At 38.8% G+C, this 19,057-nt stretch overlaps 1 pseudogene; it reads left to right on the forward strand.

Annotated features, from left to right (window-relative positions):
* Nucleotides 1-3,433: 3,433 nt before the first annotated feature.
* LOC101081464 lies at nucleotides 3,434-13,290 on the forward strand (annotated as a pseudogene).
* Nucleotides 13,291-19,057: the final 5,767 nt, after the last annotated feature.

Here is a 19,057-nt window from a genome sequence, read left to right on the forward strand (position 1 = left end):
AGCAATCACATAACTAAAAGAAATAGAAGTCATCCAAGTTGGTAAAGAAGTTAAACTTTCACTATTGCAGATGACAAGGAGGTGAAAGACCAATACTCTGAACACTAAAACACTGATGAAAGAAATTGAAGAAGACACAAAGGAATGGAAAGATAATCTATACTCATGCATTGGGAGAAAAAATATTGTTAAATTGTCCATGCTACCCAAAGCAATCTACAGATTTAATGCAATCCCTATTAAAATACCAATAATTTTTTTCACAGAACTAGAAAAAATAATCCTAAAATTTGTGTGGAACCACAAAAGACTAGCCAAAGCAACCTTGAAAAAGAAGAAGACTAGAGGTATCACAATCCCATATTTTAAGATATACTACAAAGTAGTGGTAATCAAAACAATATGGTACTGGCACAAAAATAAACACATAAATCAATAGAACAAAATAGAGAATCCATAAATAAATCTATGATTGTATGGTCAATTTATCTTTGACAAACAAGGCAAGAATATGTAATGGGAAAAAGACAGTCTCTTCAATAAACAGTGTTGGGAAAACTGGACAGCTACATGCAAGGGACCACTTTCATACACTATAGGAAAAAAAAAAAACTCAAAATGGATTAAAGACCTAAATGTGAGGCCTGAAACCATAAAAATCCTAGAAAAAAGCGTAAAGAGTAATTTCTCTGACATTGGCAGTAGCAACATTTTTCTGGATATACCTCTAAGGCAAGGGAATCAAAATGAAAATAAAAAGTAAAATAGACTATTGGAAAGTTTCTGCACAGAAAAGGAAATGATCAACAAAACAAAAGACAACCTACCGAATAGAAGGTATTTGCAAATGATATATTCAATAAGGGGTTAGTATCCAAAATATATAAAGACCTTATACAACTCAACACCAAAAGACCCCAAATAATCCAATTTAAAAATGCACAGAAGACATAAACAGACATTTCTCCAAAAGAAGACATCCAGATGGCCAACAGATACATAAAAATATGCCTAACATCACTTACCAACAGGGAAATGCAAATCAAAATTACAATGAGATATCACCTCACACCTGTCAGAATGGCTAAAATCAACAACATAAGAAATAACAGGTGTTGGCAAGGATGTGGAGGAAAAGAAACCCTTGTGCCCTGTTGATGGGAATGCAAACTGGTGCAGCCACTGTGGAAAAGCTTAACAAATTAAAAAGACAATTATCATATGATTCAGTAATTCTGCCACTAAGTATTTACTCAAAGAATAGGAAAATGTTAATTTAAAAAGATACATGCACCCCTTTGTTTACCACAGCACTATATACAATAGCCAAAGTATGAAAGTAACCCAACTGCCCTTTGATAGATGAATTAGGATAAAGAAGTGATATCCATATATCTATATCTATAGCTATGAACATAGTGGAATATTACTTAACCATAAAAAAAAAAGAAATCTTGCCATTTGTAAAAACATGGATGGATCTAGAAGGTATAAGGCTAAGTGAAATAAGTTAGTCAGAGAAAGACAAATACCATATGATTTTACTTATATGAGGAATTTAAGAACCAAAACAAATGAACAAAGTAAAAAGAGACAAAAAACCAAACTCTTAGATGCAGAGAACAAACTGGTGACTATCAGAGGGGAGGTGGGTAGGGGGATGGGTAAAATGGGTGAAGGGAATCAAGACATTTATCATAATGAACACCGAGTAATGTATAGAATTGTTGAATCCCTATATTGTACACCTGAAATTAATATAACACTGTATGTTAATTTAGACTGGAATTAGAAAAATTAAAAACAAAAATAAAATGTATAAATACATAAATAAATGAATAAATAAAATGGAACTACTATCATGTGTGAATTCTACCCTAAGAGAGTGAAATAAATGGTCTGTATGAATTTTCTAAAGCATAATTGTGTATTATCTCATCATATATAATTACATTAAAAATTTGAACTTGAAGGTATATATACAAGAGAGTTATACATATGTCCCACAAAAAATGTGTACACAAATGTCCATAGAATTATTCATAATAGCCCAACTGGAAACAACCCAAATATCTACCAATTGACAACTGGATAAACAAAATATGGTATAGTCATACAATGAAATATTATTCAGCAATGAAAGCAAATGAAATTCTAATACATACTACAACATAGATGAAAATCTTAAAAAGATTTATACAACCTGACTTCGAGGTTTTCTGTAATATATCAGTAATGAAGAAAGCATGGTATTGAAATAAGGAGAGACTTATGGATACAGACTAATGGAACAGAATAGAAAATTTAGATCCACACATATATAGTCAAGTGGTTACCGACAGACATCAAAGCCAATTAATTGAGAAAGATGGTCTTTTCAACAAACATTACTGGGACAATTTGGTTTTCATACAGAAAAAAATGAACCATAAATACTATAAACAAACATTAACTTGCATTAATATAAAAGCCTAAACTTCTGGAAGAAAACGTAGGAGAAAATCTTTGCGATCTTGGGTTAGGCAAGGTCAAAGCACAAACAATTAAAAAAAAAAAAGGATAATTTGAACCTCATCATATTTAAAAACTTTTGATCTTTAAAAGACAGAAATTCTGAGCTTCCTTTCTTGCTGGTGATCTGAAGAGGTTGTAGGACTAAGGAAGGACTCATGCACTCATGGATGAGAGATAGATTCATGCGCATTCTGAAGAGCAGTCTGGCAGTACTTAAACTAAGTACATGTACAGTGTGTGCCCCAGCAGTCTTCCTCATGGGTGTATAGGATATCCTCACACAAGTCCAGGGAGTGGCATGTATAACTACTTTCATTGGGGTATTAATGGTGGCAGACACCAAAATGGTATAAAGCAAAAAAAGCAACTATTAATTTATACAGAAAACTTTTTAGCATTCCCAGACCCCCAAAATAACCTCTTTTAGGCTTTTCTGATACGTTCGGACACATCTTGCTAACAGATGCACAAATAACTGAGATAAAGCACAAATGTTCACGAACGATTCAAAGTTACAGCAGCTTGATGTTGAGATGCTGAGGGTAGTTCCCAGGAAAGAAGCCCACTAGGGTTACTCTTGCTGTTGGGGGGCAGAGATGAGGGGCATGACCCACAAAACAAACTCTGACCGCTATTTGCACTTTTTGTCTTTTTTATAAAAGCATAAGTCCTCTTTGGATTTCTTTCAAGTTAGCTAAAAGAGTTACTAATGTAGGTCTTTTGTAAGAGTGAAATGGCATAACATGAACTTTTGAGAAATGGGGGAAGACTGTATATAACATCAACCATAATCTTCAAACCTGAAAGCAATTCATCCTGGTAGATTCTACTTTTTTCAGGTTACAAAGAAGAAAATGAGCCCTCTGCACCCATTAGGATGGCTATTTTTTCTTAAGGAAAATAACAAGTATTGGTGAAAATGGAGGGAGAAATCGGCACCCTTGTGCAATGCTGGTGGGAATATAAAATGTTGCAACAGCTGTGGAAAACAGGTTGGCTGTTCCTCAAAAAGTTAAACATAGCAGTTTGCAGGGTGGTGGAGTGCAAAGGTCAGGAAAGAATTCTTGAGACATTGTATGGCTCAATTTATTAAGTTTATTGAAGTAGCACAGGGACAGTACAGAAAGACCTGCACTTGAGCTACGTGAAAGCTGGCGGTTATCTGCTTAGTGCTCAGGGGGGAGGGGACGGGACATGCAAGAAGTATTAGATCATAAATGTCTTCCTCGAATTTCTCCTCACAAAACTACTTTCACAAGATTTCTCTGGTGCTTATCATTCAGTTGGATATTAACTATCAGTAAGATTTACAAGCCGTCATGAGACCCATTAAGAATGTGGCAACCAGGGGCACCTGGCAGATTCAGTCAGTAGAACATGCGACTCTTGATCTCGGAGTTATGAGTTTGAACCCCACAGTAGGCGTAGAGATTATTTAAAATAAATTCTTTAGAAAAAAAATGTGGCAACCAGCACGTATTTGATCCTTATCGGAACTATGCAGGCTATAGGTCAGCCTTCCAGGCTAACAGTGAACATTTTGCTGCTTCCAACCCTCATCAGAAGTACCATATGACTCCACAGTTCCACTTCTAGATTTATATACCTCCAAGAGTTGGAAATAGGGACTTAAACATATACTTGTACATGAATGTTTATAGCAGTGTTACAGTAAGCGTAAGTGAAAGGTGGAAACAACCCAAATGCCCATGGGAATGGATAAACACAACGTGGTATATACATCCAATGGAATATTATTCATCTGTAACAAGGCATGAAATCCTGATACATGCTACAGTGTGGTTAAAACTTGAAAATATTATGCTAAGTGAAAGAAGCCAGACACAAAGGACAACTATTTTATAATTCCACTTATGTAAGGTTCCTAGAATAGGCAAGTTCCTAGAAACAGAAAGTAGAGTAGATGTTGCCAGGGGCTGGGACCAGAAGGAAATGGTGTGTTATCGTTTAATGGATATAGAGTTTCTGTTTGGGATGATGAAAAATTCTGGAAATGGATAGTGGTCGTGGTTGCAGAATACTGGGAATGCACTTAATACCGCTAAATTGTACATCTAAAAATGGTTGAAATGGCAAATTTTGTGTTATGTCTATTCTTTCCATAATACATAATAAAGAGAGACAGCAAACACAAGCTTCAGAAGAGCTAAGTGACTTACCCGAGGCTATCTCCCTAGCAGATGCCAGAATTGGGATCAAACCCCTTCCAACTGCCCCCAGGGTGGGACTTTCTTGCCCTGCCCCCTACCGTCTCCATCCTCCTGCCATCCCAGCATGAGAGCTGAAACAAGGCAGAGGCGCCTCCTTGGACCTCAGCTGGGAACCTGTGCATCAGGCTACTCAAATTTTTCCAGGCTCTGCACATGTCCACAAATGACCATGAAAGTACCACGAGTATTGATTTGGGGATTACAAAGAAATTTTAGCAAGTAGGTGAATTCATGGACACACAATCTGTGAACAACGGGGATCGATCATACATTTTAAAAATGTATTTTTAAAATTGGCCAAGTTTTGGAAGTTATCTTCCAACAAAATGGGTACAGAATTATATAAGGTAGTCTCTCTCTGGCTTTACTTGAATGGACATTTCTTCAGCACACGTGGAAAACATGTCAAGCTCTGTATACACTCTTACATGCACGTAACATTCACCTGAGAATGCAGCTCCTGGCCCTCTGAAGAGGTTCAAGTGATCTAGGATTGAACCCAGGCATCTGCATTTATTAAAAGCAAGCTCAGATGATTCTGACAGCTGAAAAGAAAAGAAAGTATATGGCAGTCCTAAACCTGGGCCTAATTCTTGTTTATGCACTGCAGCCAAAAACCACAAGTAACACATCTGTAAGTCAAACAGAGGTGGTTTCTTGGCTGGTCTCACTGCAACCACACACCACGGAGACCACACACCATGCAGGAACTATGAGGGCATCTCATTAGGAAAGAGAAGGAACTCTCTGTGGGAACTTGGCTCGTGTTAGACATTTTGGAGAAGAGTTCAACACAAGCAGGTGTCTGCCATGGATTGGATGCTGGCAGGAAGTAATTGGGTATCTATAATTGGGTATATTGATCATTTTTATCTAGAAGGCAGGAGAAATGAAGAGGGGTGAGAGATGCCATTGGTAAAGAACCAGACCAGGAGTTACTCTGCTGGGAGACAGGACGTTTGATTGTTTTTATGATTTCATAGTGACCTTGTTTTTTGTTAAGCTCAGACCCTACTCCACAGTGGTCTTGCTTTTGTTTCACTTCATTACCAAGACAAAGTGCCCTCATCCAATGTTGGTGCTCTAAGAGATTGTTTATGCTCAACAGGAAACCATCATGACCTGGCCGTGAGCGCCATGAACTCTATGGCCCAGTTGACAGGACCAGGCCAGCTCCCAGCTCTTGAGGGTTATTTTGTTCTTTTTGGTCCTCTTAGACATCAGTTGTTTGTCCCATTTGCCCCTTCTTCCATGGTCCTGTCACTCTCCCTCATTCCATTTTGCCAATGTCTTACCAGATTCAAATTCAGCAATCGGCTTGTCTAACATTCGCATAAAATGTCCCATGCTCAAAAGGGTACCAGCACCTCTATTTCCTGATAACACACATACAAATGATGGGGAGAAATGCTCCCCAAACACTCACAGTAAAAGTGAGATGATACTTGAAGTTGCTATCTCAAAGGAAGAAATTTTGTCTTTTTTTTTTTTTTATAGTTCTTGGCATATCATAAATGTTAAGCAAATATGAAATGGATTGTGATGGTGAGCTTGGGGAGAAAAAGGAGGAAGCAGTTGTGTTAAAAGGAGTCAGAGGTGTTTAATCTCATTTTAAATCCTCAGAGAAACTATAACCACCTCTAACAAACAGCTTTAAATGAGTTGTGGTAAAAAGGTGTGGATCTAGTCATCAGAGTAAGAAAACCATTATGTAGCCTAGACTTCTTAGAAAAACAGTACTTTTTAAGACTTTTAGGAGAGCCAAATTCAATTTCCAGTGGTTCTGGATCTACCTTAGACAGGATGGCTCAAGCTGATGGGTTTGCACAGTGATGCAAACGGTTAATAAAACCTAGATCTCTGTAAATGGAGTGACGGTTACCGTAAGTATGCTAATTATTAATAACTACAAATACTTGAGTTTAGGCATTCCCAGGATGCTTTTACTTGCTCGGAATCTGGGAAGTAGAAATGCCAAGAATTTACATCATAAAAAACAGGATTTGCCCATTGAAAATACCTGGCTTGGATCATATATTTGGGCAGTATCATCCACCAAAAATTTTTGAATTATTATCTCTATAAACCAAGTCTCTGATAGTTCCAAATAATGACTGAGTGTTTTAGTGACTGAAGAAGAAAATCTACTTTTACCCAGAAGAAAAGGTAAAGAAACTAGCCCAGGGAAGAGAGAGAGAAATCACAACAACTTGACAAATGAAGCAGCTCTAGGTAATCTATTCACAGCAGCTCTCCCAATTCTAGGTGATCTTTATTCCTCTCTGAAACAACAGACTCTCTGAAAGCTCTATTTTGAAAGGAAAAAAAATTGTATTTCCAAATGTGGAACACTTAATTACTCCCTTAGTATCGTTACCTCTTAATTTCTCTAGATGTGGTCTGGAAAGAGAAATAGCATAAACATACAGAGAATTCTCTATTTTTTTTTGAGACTAGATTTATTTCAATCTTGATAGTTACGTAGAAGCACATGATTACTCTATAAATGATCCAAGTAAAATATGTGTTTTAGGATCTTTATTGGTGTGTTGACAATACGTATCGATTCAATGAAACCGTTTTATAAAAGGAAGCCCGTATGAAATAGACCAGTGGTGGGCAAATGTAAGTATATTTTAGTTTTGTATCAAAAAACAAAATGATAGACTTGCCTGTTTACAACATTTAAAACTGAAGTATGTATCACATAATTCTTTGGCTATGTATCACATTGTTATTTGCCAATCTTCCCCATAAGAGATGAAAGATTGGAAATATGTTCTTCAATTGAGGAGAGTCTAGGTGGTTCCAGAAATGAATGTGTACGGAGCCAAGTAGGTAGAATTTGTGGATACGTCGGAAAGCATAGTTCTGTCAGGCTTCCGTCCAGTTTTCCAACCATACCTACACTTGGTCTGTGCCTCTCTGAGCCTTCAAAGTCCTGAACCTCTTAATTGTCATACAACAAGCTAGAGTCCACATACTTTGCTGGTAAAGTATACATGAACATGAGACTCTCTTCTACAGTTCTTATTTGCATGGCTTTTCCTTCCTTCCTTCTTTCCTTCTTTTCTTTTTTTTTAAGTAGGCTCCACGCCTAATGTGGGGCTTGAACTCATGATCCTGCGATCAAGCGTTAGATGGTCTACCAACTGAGCCACCCAGGTGCTCCTATTTGCCTCACTTTTAAAACCAGGTGAATTGTTTATGTAATAAGTAAAAACAGCAAAATCTCTGTTGCGTTTACTTGAACCACAACCGAGAATGATACAAAAGGAAAAAAATCCTGATTAGGAGAAGAATGAAAAGGTGCTTCGATCTCATGAATGTAGCGTTGGAATTTATATATACATAGATGATTTACATGTCTGCATGAACTTAAAGCAGTTTTCTGCAAGACACATATCTGCAACACGTTTTGAGAGCAGACATATCATGAAACAGTACAATCACGAGGATGGCATTTAGGTGTGTTCTCTTTCAGGGTTAACATACCACAATTTTCCTCAGTCTGTTCATGTGTTTAATTGCCTTCTGTTATTATTTTTTATGCAAGACATCTAGCCGGAGAATTGGAGCAATTACGTTTGGCTTGGATTCCCTCTGAGAACAGAGCCTACTAATTGCAGCGAAATTCACCCTTCACCTGCGCTTTCAGTTGTCTGCCTCAGACCCGTGTACCCAGGCAGAATGTAGGGCTTGGGACATTGTTCAGGTAAACCAACAGCCTCAAAATAATTTGGAGGAAAAAATATATTTTCTAAAATACAATATGGTTGTGAATTTACAATGGTTTTGAGAACATACTTTACTCACCAATTGTTTATAAATGACTGCTCAGCATGTCCCTTGGGTATTTAATATTCACATAATAATATATGTGCAATACTAGTTATAAAAGTGAAAAATGTAGTTCAAACTACATGGAAAAGACTGAATCATTGAATGGAGTCGTAATATTTGGAGAATCATTGTCATGGTATTTGAGCAGCAGGTCCACTATTTTCATGTGACTGTTCAGTAGTAGGGAGATGGCAATACGGTTGACCTTGATCAACACAGGGATTAGAAGCACCGACCCCTGAGTAGTCGAAAATTTCAGTATAATATTTTTTAAAATTTTTTAACATTTATTCATTTTTGAAAGACAGAGAGACACAGAGTGTGAATGGGGAAGGGGCAGAGAGAGAGGGAGACACAGAATTTGAAGTAGGCTCCAGGCTCCAAGCTGTCAGCACGGAGCCTGGTGCAGGGCTCGAACTCAAAGACAACAGATCAAGACCTGAGCCAAAGTCGACCGCCCAACCAACTGAACCACCAGGTGCCCCAATCTTAGTATAAATTTGACTCCTCTAAAATTTAGCAACTAGTAGCCTATTGTTGACCAGAAGGCTTACTAATAACATCAACAGTCGATGAACAAATATTTTGTACATTATATGTATTTTTTAAATATTTTATTTATTTCTGAGAGAGCACAAGCATAGGAGGGGCAGAGAGAGAAGAACAAAGGATCTAAAGGGGGCTCTGCGCACTGACAGCAGCGAACCCGATGTGGGGCTGAAACTCACAAACAGTGAAATCATTACCTGAGCCAAAGTCAGATGCTCCATTGACCGAGCCACTCAGGTGCCCCTGTATGTTACATGTATTAAAAACTGTATTCTTACAATAAAATAAGCTAAAGAAAAGAAAATGTTATGAAGAAAATCATAAGGAAGAGAAAATACATTTACAGTACCGGACTGTATCAAAACCAATCTGTATGGATACGGACCCGTGCAGTTCAAATCTGTATTGTTCAAGGGCCAACCATACACCTCAGCCAGACTGAAACATTTTTGTGTTTCTGATTTTGTCATGTTCGCACAGAAGCAGCCTTGCTGAGAAACACTAGGATGTAGATCATTTCCCCCATCCTTGTCAAGACTAGATATTCTCTTGTCTTTAGTTTTTACCTCTAATCCTGACAAAGTAATGCTGGCTTCCCTCCCCCGCTCCCCACATCAGGTCCACCCTGCAGTTGGGCCAAAAGGCTACCCAGATCAGCTCCCAAAAGACCCCAGGAAGGCAGTTCTAGGTGGGCCTAGAAAATGCACCAAGCTTCTATTGGGTCAGAGTTGCTTCTCTACAGTGATGCTGGTTTTATTTTTGTTTTCTCCCTGTTTTTCTGTAATAGTTAACTATATTTATTTCTAAAAAACTATTTATACTTATATATTTTACTGTCGTGCTACCCCTATCATTTAACTTCTCATTTTATCACCAATTCCCAAATTTATCTGACATAATTGTTAAATTTCATGTTCTTGTAAAAAAAAAAAAAGGATCTATTTTGGATTTACGATATACTTAACTTTCCATCTCCTTATCTTTTATTTAGATGTACTTCTCCATTCTCCAGTACATTTTTCTCACTTTAATAGTGTCTTGCTTGTCTGATCAAGAGCTACTCGAAGTTTGGTATTACTAGGGTCAAGGTCAACCTTTGGATTATCAATAAATAAGATTTTAACTTAAAAAAAATAGTGTTGGTTAGTTTTCTGTTCAGTTCCATCAATTTAGCCTTGTCCCTCTTTCTATAGTATATTCTCTTTTTTTATGCATAGCTTTATACATTTTTATCCCCTTAAAGAAAGAAGCTCGCATTTGTAATTTTAACCTGAAAGTTAAAAAAACTCACATAATCTGAATTGCTCAATCCTCAGTATTTTTTATACACAATATTGCCTATATGACTGTACTACAATGATCTTTTAGCATGCTTTGTGTTACCTTCAGCTTTTTAACTATGAACAGTCAAGGTTCTTTTACCAAATTTGGCTTATGGAATTGGAATTCAGTCCTAAACCTGCCTCAAAATAGATGAATAGGCAAATAGCAGCATATTTATCAGGACAAATCACTTCCAAAGGAAAAGGCTAGAGAAGCACTGTTTTAAAATAAAACTTCTGGTGGGCACCTGGGGGGCTTATTCAGTTGATCATCTGACTTCCGCTCAGGTCACGGTCTCACAGTTCGAGGCCTGTGTTGGGTTCTGTGCTGTTAGCCCAGAGCCTGGAACCTGCTTCTGATTCTGTGTCTCCCTCTCCTCTCTCTCTCTCTCTCTCTCTCTCTCACACACACACACGCACACACACACACACACACACACACACACACACAAATAAATAAACATCAAAAAAACTTAAAGTAAAACCTCTGGGAACAATAACTTGCTTATTCACATTATTATCTTTAATTAAGTGCCTATTGATTCTACTCATGCTGGCAGTTGGATTTGTGGGTTTTTGTTTTTCCTGAGGAAGGCTCTTCTGGACCTGCATGTCTTGGAGGCAATTCCAGCATGCCTGGGCTGAAGATCAAAAAACAAAATAAAATAAATGTAAGAATTCAAAATCTTAGGGAACAATATGGTAATTAAGACACATGGTAACTGGTGGCAATTGCTGCTTCCCTCCTTGCTCCTCAAGCTGTCACTAAAAGTCCTCTTTTCAGGCTGGCCTCTTTACCTATTTAACATCCAGATTCCTCTGAAACTATCTGTTTTCTGGGGAAAAAAAGTTCCAGGCTCACCTTGATTTTTTTCCTGCCCCAAGACACTGGATCAGCTATTTTGAAAAGCTCTGCTTCTTTTTAATGGAAAACAATACTGGAGGATAAAAAAGACAAAATCGGGCACTGAAATGTATTTTAGATTACTTAACAGGACTGTGGGAAGGAGGAAGATGACATCAGAGAAGACAGTTCCTAACATACTGTAACAGCAATAATCCCTTAACAACAACAATGAATTCATGTTGATGTTTCCAATTTACCTCCAGTTAAATTGAGTCCCTCTTGTATTGTTCTGCTAGGACAGCTGATTTTTCCACTTTAGTTAATGGAGCTCTGGTTTACATTAACATGCCACAGTACGGGTTGTCATACTATGCATCTTAATTATTGTGTTGCCCCTAAAACGTCAAGTTCTTAGAATTCTTTGAATTTCATCTTTGGATGCTCAACCCTGGTGTCTGGAATTGCCTCCAACGTATGCAAGTCCACGGAGCTCTCTCTACCCCCTTCTCAATATCACCAGAAACACCGAGCAAGTATCTTTAAAACTGAAAGAAACCCACGCTTCCTCAGGAACACATCCACAGATCCAACTCAGCCTCATAGGCTAAATCAGTGGACACTTAGTCAAAGATAATAATATCCAATGGGCAAATTATTGGTTCTCCAAATTAGTTTGTTTTTCAACAATGCTTCTCTAGCCTTCTTCTTTTGACCTGATTTTTCCATTATGTTTTTTTTCCTCTTGCACTCCCATGTCCTTGTTTGTTTGAGTATTCCTTCATTTCTTTTCTTTTAAATATTTATTTATTTTGAGAGAGAGTGAGAGAGCACGATCAGGTGAAAGGGCAGAGACAGGAGAGAGAGAGTACCCCAAGCAGGCTCAGAGCTCTCAGCAAGAAGCCCAAAATGGGGCTTGATCTCAGGAACTATGAGATCATGACCTGAGCCAAAATCAAGAGTCAGAGGCTCAACTGACTGAGCCGCCCAGTTGCCCCACGTATTCCTTTATTTCTAAGGCTGTCTTAGGGCTGAATTCCAATTTCAAAAGTCCTTGGATGCAGATCTATTGTCTCAGTGTTGTTCAACCCCAGTGATCCAAACCAGGCAAAAGATAATCTGAAAACAAAACTAAATTATAGCTAGAATCATTAGAAAATTAAGTTACGTGGAATAGAGAATTCTCTTCCTGGAAAGTTTACTCTGAACAATTTCTGCTGTATTTCTTGTTGATTCTGCTGTATTCCCATAAGAACCATTTCATAAAAGACAAAAGCCCAATTGAACTATATCATATTTCCATATTCAAATAACTTTTAGATATTCCCCTAATGGCATTATGTAATTCCCAGACACTTGGCCCATCTACAGACTCCTGTAGTTCAAGAATTTTTTTCACCCATTAAATTATAACGATAAGAAGTTTTAGTGCAGCATATCCAGGTTCTCAATGGATTAAAACACCCCACGCCTATACACCACTCCTGTACTTTACAATAATTGTCTAGTCACCACGGAAATAAATACTTCAATTTCCACTCCTCCGGTTGGCGCTCCCTTCTGGCGTCAGCTGCGCTCCCGGGGAGGGGACCATGGAGTGGCAGACAGGACTGAGGCTGATGTAAATCAGAAGGCCCCTGACGCCCACCTCACCAAGGAACTACTGGACCTTGTTCAGCAGTCATTTAACTACAGGCAGCATCCGAAAGGAGCTAAGGAAGCCTCCAAAACCCTCATCAGAGGAGTCTCTGAGTTCATCGTGATGGTTGCAGACGCTGAGCCGCTGGAGATCATCCTGCACCTTCCCCTCTGTTTGGATGAGAATGTGCCCTACCCCTAAGTGTTTGGGCACCACAAGCAGGCCCTGGGGCGGGCCTGCAGGGTCTCCAGGCCTGTCATCGCCTGGTCTGTCACCAGCAAAGAAGGCTCACAGTTGAAGCAGCAGATCCAGTCCATTCAGCAGTCCATTCAAAGACTCTCAGCCTAAACAGACGACCCCTGCCCCACTCCTCGCTGAATCCCCCCGCGCCCTCCCCACCCCGGGGCTGTATATCTTGTTGTCTGTGTTAGCATGTAGTACCTCAAGCCACCTTCTCTTATGATATTATGGTACTAAACCTGGTTTTTGCATTTTTGTATTATTTTTATTTTACAGGTTGTCATCCATATATTAATCCCCCACCCCAGCCCAATCTCCCATTCTACTCTTTCTGCCTTCTTATCGTCCCTTTTGAAAAACGAACTAATGCCAAGAACAGGCCAACACAGTGGCGACACCATTCAAAGGCAGGGAAGAGCCAGGATAGAGATCCGGTTTCAGCTTTCAGCCACTAGCTTCCTATGGTGTGTAGAACATGATGGCTATAAACACCGTTCACTTTGTAGCCCTTGTGCCTGGTGTACAAAATCATTCCATACAGTGTTTGCTCTCTATGAAGATTATGTGTCATCTGGGGAGACTGCATGTATCCTGTGAGGCTGTTAGGGGTATGTTCAAGTGTTATTTGCTAATCTGCTTCTGCTGTTTGCTTTGGTAATATGGTGTTATTCCCCCTCTCCCCCAACTCCTAAACATGCCCCTGAGGGCAGCAGCATGCCAAAGATGTGAGGCAGAATTCCAGAGGCTGCCTGGGGAAGTTAGACATGGGGGGAAGTTGACCTACGTCATGAAGGAGTCCAGAGTAGCAAGAAAAAAGGGTCAACTGATGGTGGAATGAAGAAGTCTGGGCAAGTCATGGAGACCTGACTGGATGCTACAGCAGAGATGTTAGAGTCAAGGAAACATCCTTTGTGGTGAATGGAGATGTCTTCAGTGGACACTTGGTACAGCCCTGAGAGCCCTTACCCCTGTTTCCTGCAACAATGTGGGTCAGATAGATGTATGTATTCTTTATTTTTTTATTTTAATTTCTTTTTTTAATTTACATCCAAGTTAGTTAGCATATAGTGCAACAATGATTTCAGGAGTAGATTCCTTAATGCCCCTTACTCATTCAGCCCATCCCCCCTCCCACAACCCCTCCAGTAACCCTCTGTTTGTTCTCCATATTTAAGAGTCTCTTATGCTTGTCTCCCTCCCTGTTTTTATATTATTTTTGCTTCCCTTCCCTTGTGTTCATCTGTTTTGTATCTCAACATCCTCATATGAGTGAAGTCGTACAATATTTGTCATTCTCTGACTAAGTTCACTTAGCATAATACCCTCTAGTTCCATCCATGTAGTTGCAAATGGCCAGATTTCATTCTTTTTGATTGCCGAGGAATACTCCATTGTATATATATACCATGTCTTCTTTATCCATTCATCCATCAGTGGACATCTGGGCTCTTTCCATACTTTGGCTGTTGTTTATAGTGCTGCTATAAACATTGGGGTGCGTGTGTCCCTTCGAAACAGCACACCTGTATCCCTTGGATAAATGCCTAGTACTGCAATTGCTAGGTCATTGGGTAGTTCTATTTTTAATTTTTTGAGGAACCTCCATAATGTTTTCCAGAGTGGCTGCACCAGTTTGCATTCCCACCAACAATGCAAGAGATCCTCTTTTTCTGCATCCTTGCCAACATCTGTTGTTGCCTGAGTTGTTAATGTGAGCCATTCTGACAGGAGTAAGGTGGCATCTCATTGCGGTTTTGATTTGTATTTCCCTGATGATGAGAGATGTTGAGCATTTTTTCATGTGTCGGTTGACCATCCAGATGTCTTCTTTGGAGAAGTGTCTATTCATGTCTTTTGCCCATATCTTCACTGGATCATTTGTTTTTTGGGTGTTGAGTTTGAGAAGTTCTTTATAGATTTTGGATACTAATCCTTTATCTGATATGTCATTTGCAAATATCTTTTCCCATCTGTTGGTTGCCTTTTAGTTTTGCTGATTGTTTCCTTCGCTGTACAGAAGCTTTTAATTTGGATGATGTCCCAATAGTTCATTTTTGCTTTTGTTTCCCTGGCCTCCAGAGACATATTGAGTAAGAAGTTGCTGCGGCCAAGGTCAAAGAGGTTTTTGCCTGCTTTCTCCCCTAGGATTTTGATGGCTTCCTGTCTAACATTGAGGACTTTCATCCATTTTGAGTTTATTTTTGTGTATGGAGTAAGAAAGATTAGTTGGCCACATATTTGTGGGCCCATTTCTGGGTTCTGTATTCTGTTCCATTGATCTGAGTGTCTGTTCTTGTGCCAGTACCATACTGTCTTGATGATTATAGCTTTGTAATACAGCTTGAAGTCCAGCAGATGTATGTATTCTTTATCACATCAGAAGGACAGTGCTAGTGGGCCAGTCTTGTGAGCATTCTAATAAAGAAAGATAAGAACATTCATAAAAAATATATGAATATATATGAAAGAAAAACATAAAGGAATATGAATATTCTTATTCCAATTTTTAAAAAAGGAAATACATACTTCAAATAATCCACTGATATTAAAGATTTTTTAAAAATATAAAAAAGAAAGGAAGAGACGGTTTCCCTTTCAATTAGAAGCATAGATAGAGAAATCTCATAACTAAGGAACATTAACTGCTTCAGTTTTATTGTACCATACATGTTAATTATTTTTTCGATGATAGAAGGAGTTTTACTCCTTTGTAACCAGATGGAAGAAAAATAAATGTGAGTCCAAATAGGCAGGTTTGTAGTTTTGCTGTCACAAAGATGAAGAGCCTGAAGTCTGATGATTTCTGTTTTCTCAATGAATTTTGTTTCACAATGAAATATTAGGGAAGAGCATCATCTCAAGAATGAGTATATCAGGAGTGCAGAAAGTTTAAACATAGAATAGGAGATGTAACATCATTATCTCGAGGAGCAGGAAAACCGGCCAATTGGGAACACCAAGGGATTGATAGGCAGAACCAAGTATCCATGAGGTCTGTGACCATGAATTTAAAGTAGAAGTGTTTACCTGGATTGTGTGATTCAAAAACATCCAAGGTGGCAAAAGAAAACTTTGAATCAGAATTATTCTGACACACCCCATCCTGACCCCAGCCAAATGCCAAGGGTGGGGAGAGGGGAAAATGAGATGAGATTATCTATCTACAAGTGAGCTATTAAAATGTTAGACCATAGAATCTAGACTACCAAAGAGAGAGGGAGGTTGAGAGAGTCCTGACACTGCATTATGGTCAAGAGACTAGATGCTAATAAGAGGTTGAGGAGTAGAGGTTACTAGAGCAACAGAGCTGAAAGAATAGGGAGTGATAGTTAAAGAATGAGTGTTTGAAAACAAAGTTTCAGCAGTGGGCATATTTTTTGAGATTGGTATCTTGGTTGTGACCGTGGGAAGTGGTTGCCAGGAATCGAGTAGAGGAAAAAGTCATTAGAGACGTCTTAGGTCCTTTTCAGTCTTGCATTTTCAATTGACTATTAATGGTACATAAGAAAAATGTTGATTTTTAAATTTGTATCTTGTCTCTGATGACCTTACTAAACAATCTAATTCGTTCTGATTATTTTAAAGTTGATTTGTCTTGAATTCTCTAGGGAGATAATCATCTTACTGACAAATAACAGATTTGTCTCTTCCTTTCTAGTAATTCTACCCAACCTTTTCTTCTTGCCTTATTGAATTGCCTAGAGAACCCTCTTGCACTGTTGGTGGGAATGCAAACTGGTGCAGCCACTCTGGAAAACAGTGTGGAGGTTCCTCAAAAAATTAAAAATAGACCTACCCTATGACCCAGCAGTAACACTGCTAGGAATTTACCCAAGGGATACAGGAGTACTGATGCATAGGGGCACTTGTACCCCAACGTTTATAGCAGCACTCTCAACAATAGCCAAATTATGCAAAGAGCCTAAATGTCCATCAACCGATAAATGGATAAAGAAATTGTGGTTTATATACACAATGGAGTACTATGTGGCAATGAGAAAGAATGAAATATGGCCCTTTGTAGTAACGTGGATGGAACTGGAGAGTGTTATGCTAAGTCAACTAAGCCATACAGTGAAAGACAGATACCATATGTTTTCACTCATATATGGATCCTGAGAAACTTAACAGGAACCCATGGGGGAGGGGAAGGAAAAAAAAAGAGAGATGCTAGAGTGGGAGAGAGCCAAAGCATAAGAGACTCTTAAAAACTGAGAACAAACTGAGGGCTGATGGGGGATGGGAGGGAGGGGAGGGTGGGTGATGGGTATTGAAGAGGGCATCTTTTGGGATGAGCACTGGGTGTTGTATGGAAACCAATTTGACAATAAATTTCATATATTAAAAAAAATAATAAATTGCCTAGAATACCCAATAAAATGTTGAATAGTGATTACCAGGGTCCACTTTGGTTCCTGACCTTAACAAAAATACTTCTACTATTTTTTTTAATGTTTATTTTTTGAGAGAGAGAGAGAGAGTGACAGCATGTGTGCACATGAGTGGGGGAGGAGCAGAGAGAGAAGGAGACACAGAATCTGACGCAGGCTCCAGGATCTGAGCTGTCAACACAGAGCCGGAACTCACGAACTGTGAGATCATGACCTGAGCTGAAGTAGGATGCTTAACCAACTGAGCCACCCGTGTGCCCAACGAATACTTCTACTATTTTATCATGAAATATGGTGTTGGTTATGGCTTTCTGATGTATTCTTTTTATCAAACTAAAAAGTCTTCTCTTATTCCCAGTGTATTAAGGTTTGTTTTACTTCTTGCTTTGAAATCAGAAATGTGCATTACATTTTACTGAATTTTTTTTCATCATTTATGAAAGTAAACATAACTTTCTCCCCAATCCCTTAATACAATGGCTCTCATATTAAAAATGCAGACACTATTTCAATCCAATTCAACAAATATTCTTTGACTCCTTACTATATGCTACACTGTAATTTAGACTGTTACTGTTCAGTGTTGAACAAAATATGTATTTTTTTTTCAACGTTTATTTATTTTTTGGGACAGAGAGACAGAGCATGAACGGGGGAGGGGCAGAGAGAGAGGGAGCCACAGAATCGGAAACAGGCTCCAGGCTCTGAGCCATCAGCCCAGAGCCTGATGCAGGGCTCGAACTCACGGACCGCGGATCGTGACCTGGCTGAAGTCGGATGCTTAACCGACTGCGCCACCCAGGCGCCCCCAAAATATGTATTTTTAAAAAACCTCTTCCCTCATCTAGTTTTCATTCTTATGGATCCATCTACCTCAGCACTCCCACTTCTAGGGATTTATTCCACAAATATATGGTTAAATGTATGTAGGTTCAGGGGTATGTATTGGAACAGTTTTCTGTGTTGTAGAATATTCAACAACAGATGAGTAAAAAAGGAATAATGACCTATACACAGATAGAACACTGTGCAACTATTAAAAGAATGAGGTAGACACATGTGTAGTGACATGAAAATTTCTTTAAGATGATTAATTTTTTTAAGTGCATCCTGGATCCATTATGCAAAAGATACGTGTGTTTATGATGTACATGTATAGAGAGAGAAGTGAAGGGTACTGTGATCGTTAATTTTGTGTCAGCTGGACGGGGCTAAGGCATATCCAGATAGCTGGTAAAACATTATTTTTGGGTGTGTCTGTGAGAGCATCTCTGGAAGAGATGAGCATTTGAATCAGTAGACTGAGGAAAACAGACCACCCTCACCAGTGTGGGTGGGCATCATCCAATTCTGTGAGGATGTGACTGAAACACAAAGGTAGAGGAGGGGTAAATATGGCCTCTCTGCTTGGGCTGAGACATCCGTCTTCTCCTGCACTCAGATATCGGTGGTCCTCGTTCTTGGGCTTTTGGACTCAGACTAGG

Source organism: Felis catus, chromosome B1 (assembly GCF_018350175.1).
Source record: "Felis catus isolate Fca126 chromosome B1, F.catus_Fca126_mat1.0, whole genome shotgun sequence".
NCBI lineage: Eukaryota > Metazoa > Chordata > Mammalia > Carnivora > Felidae > Felis > Felis catus.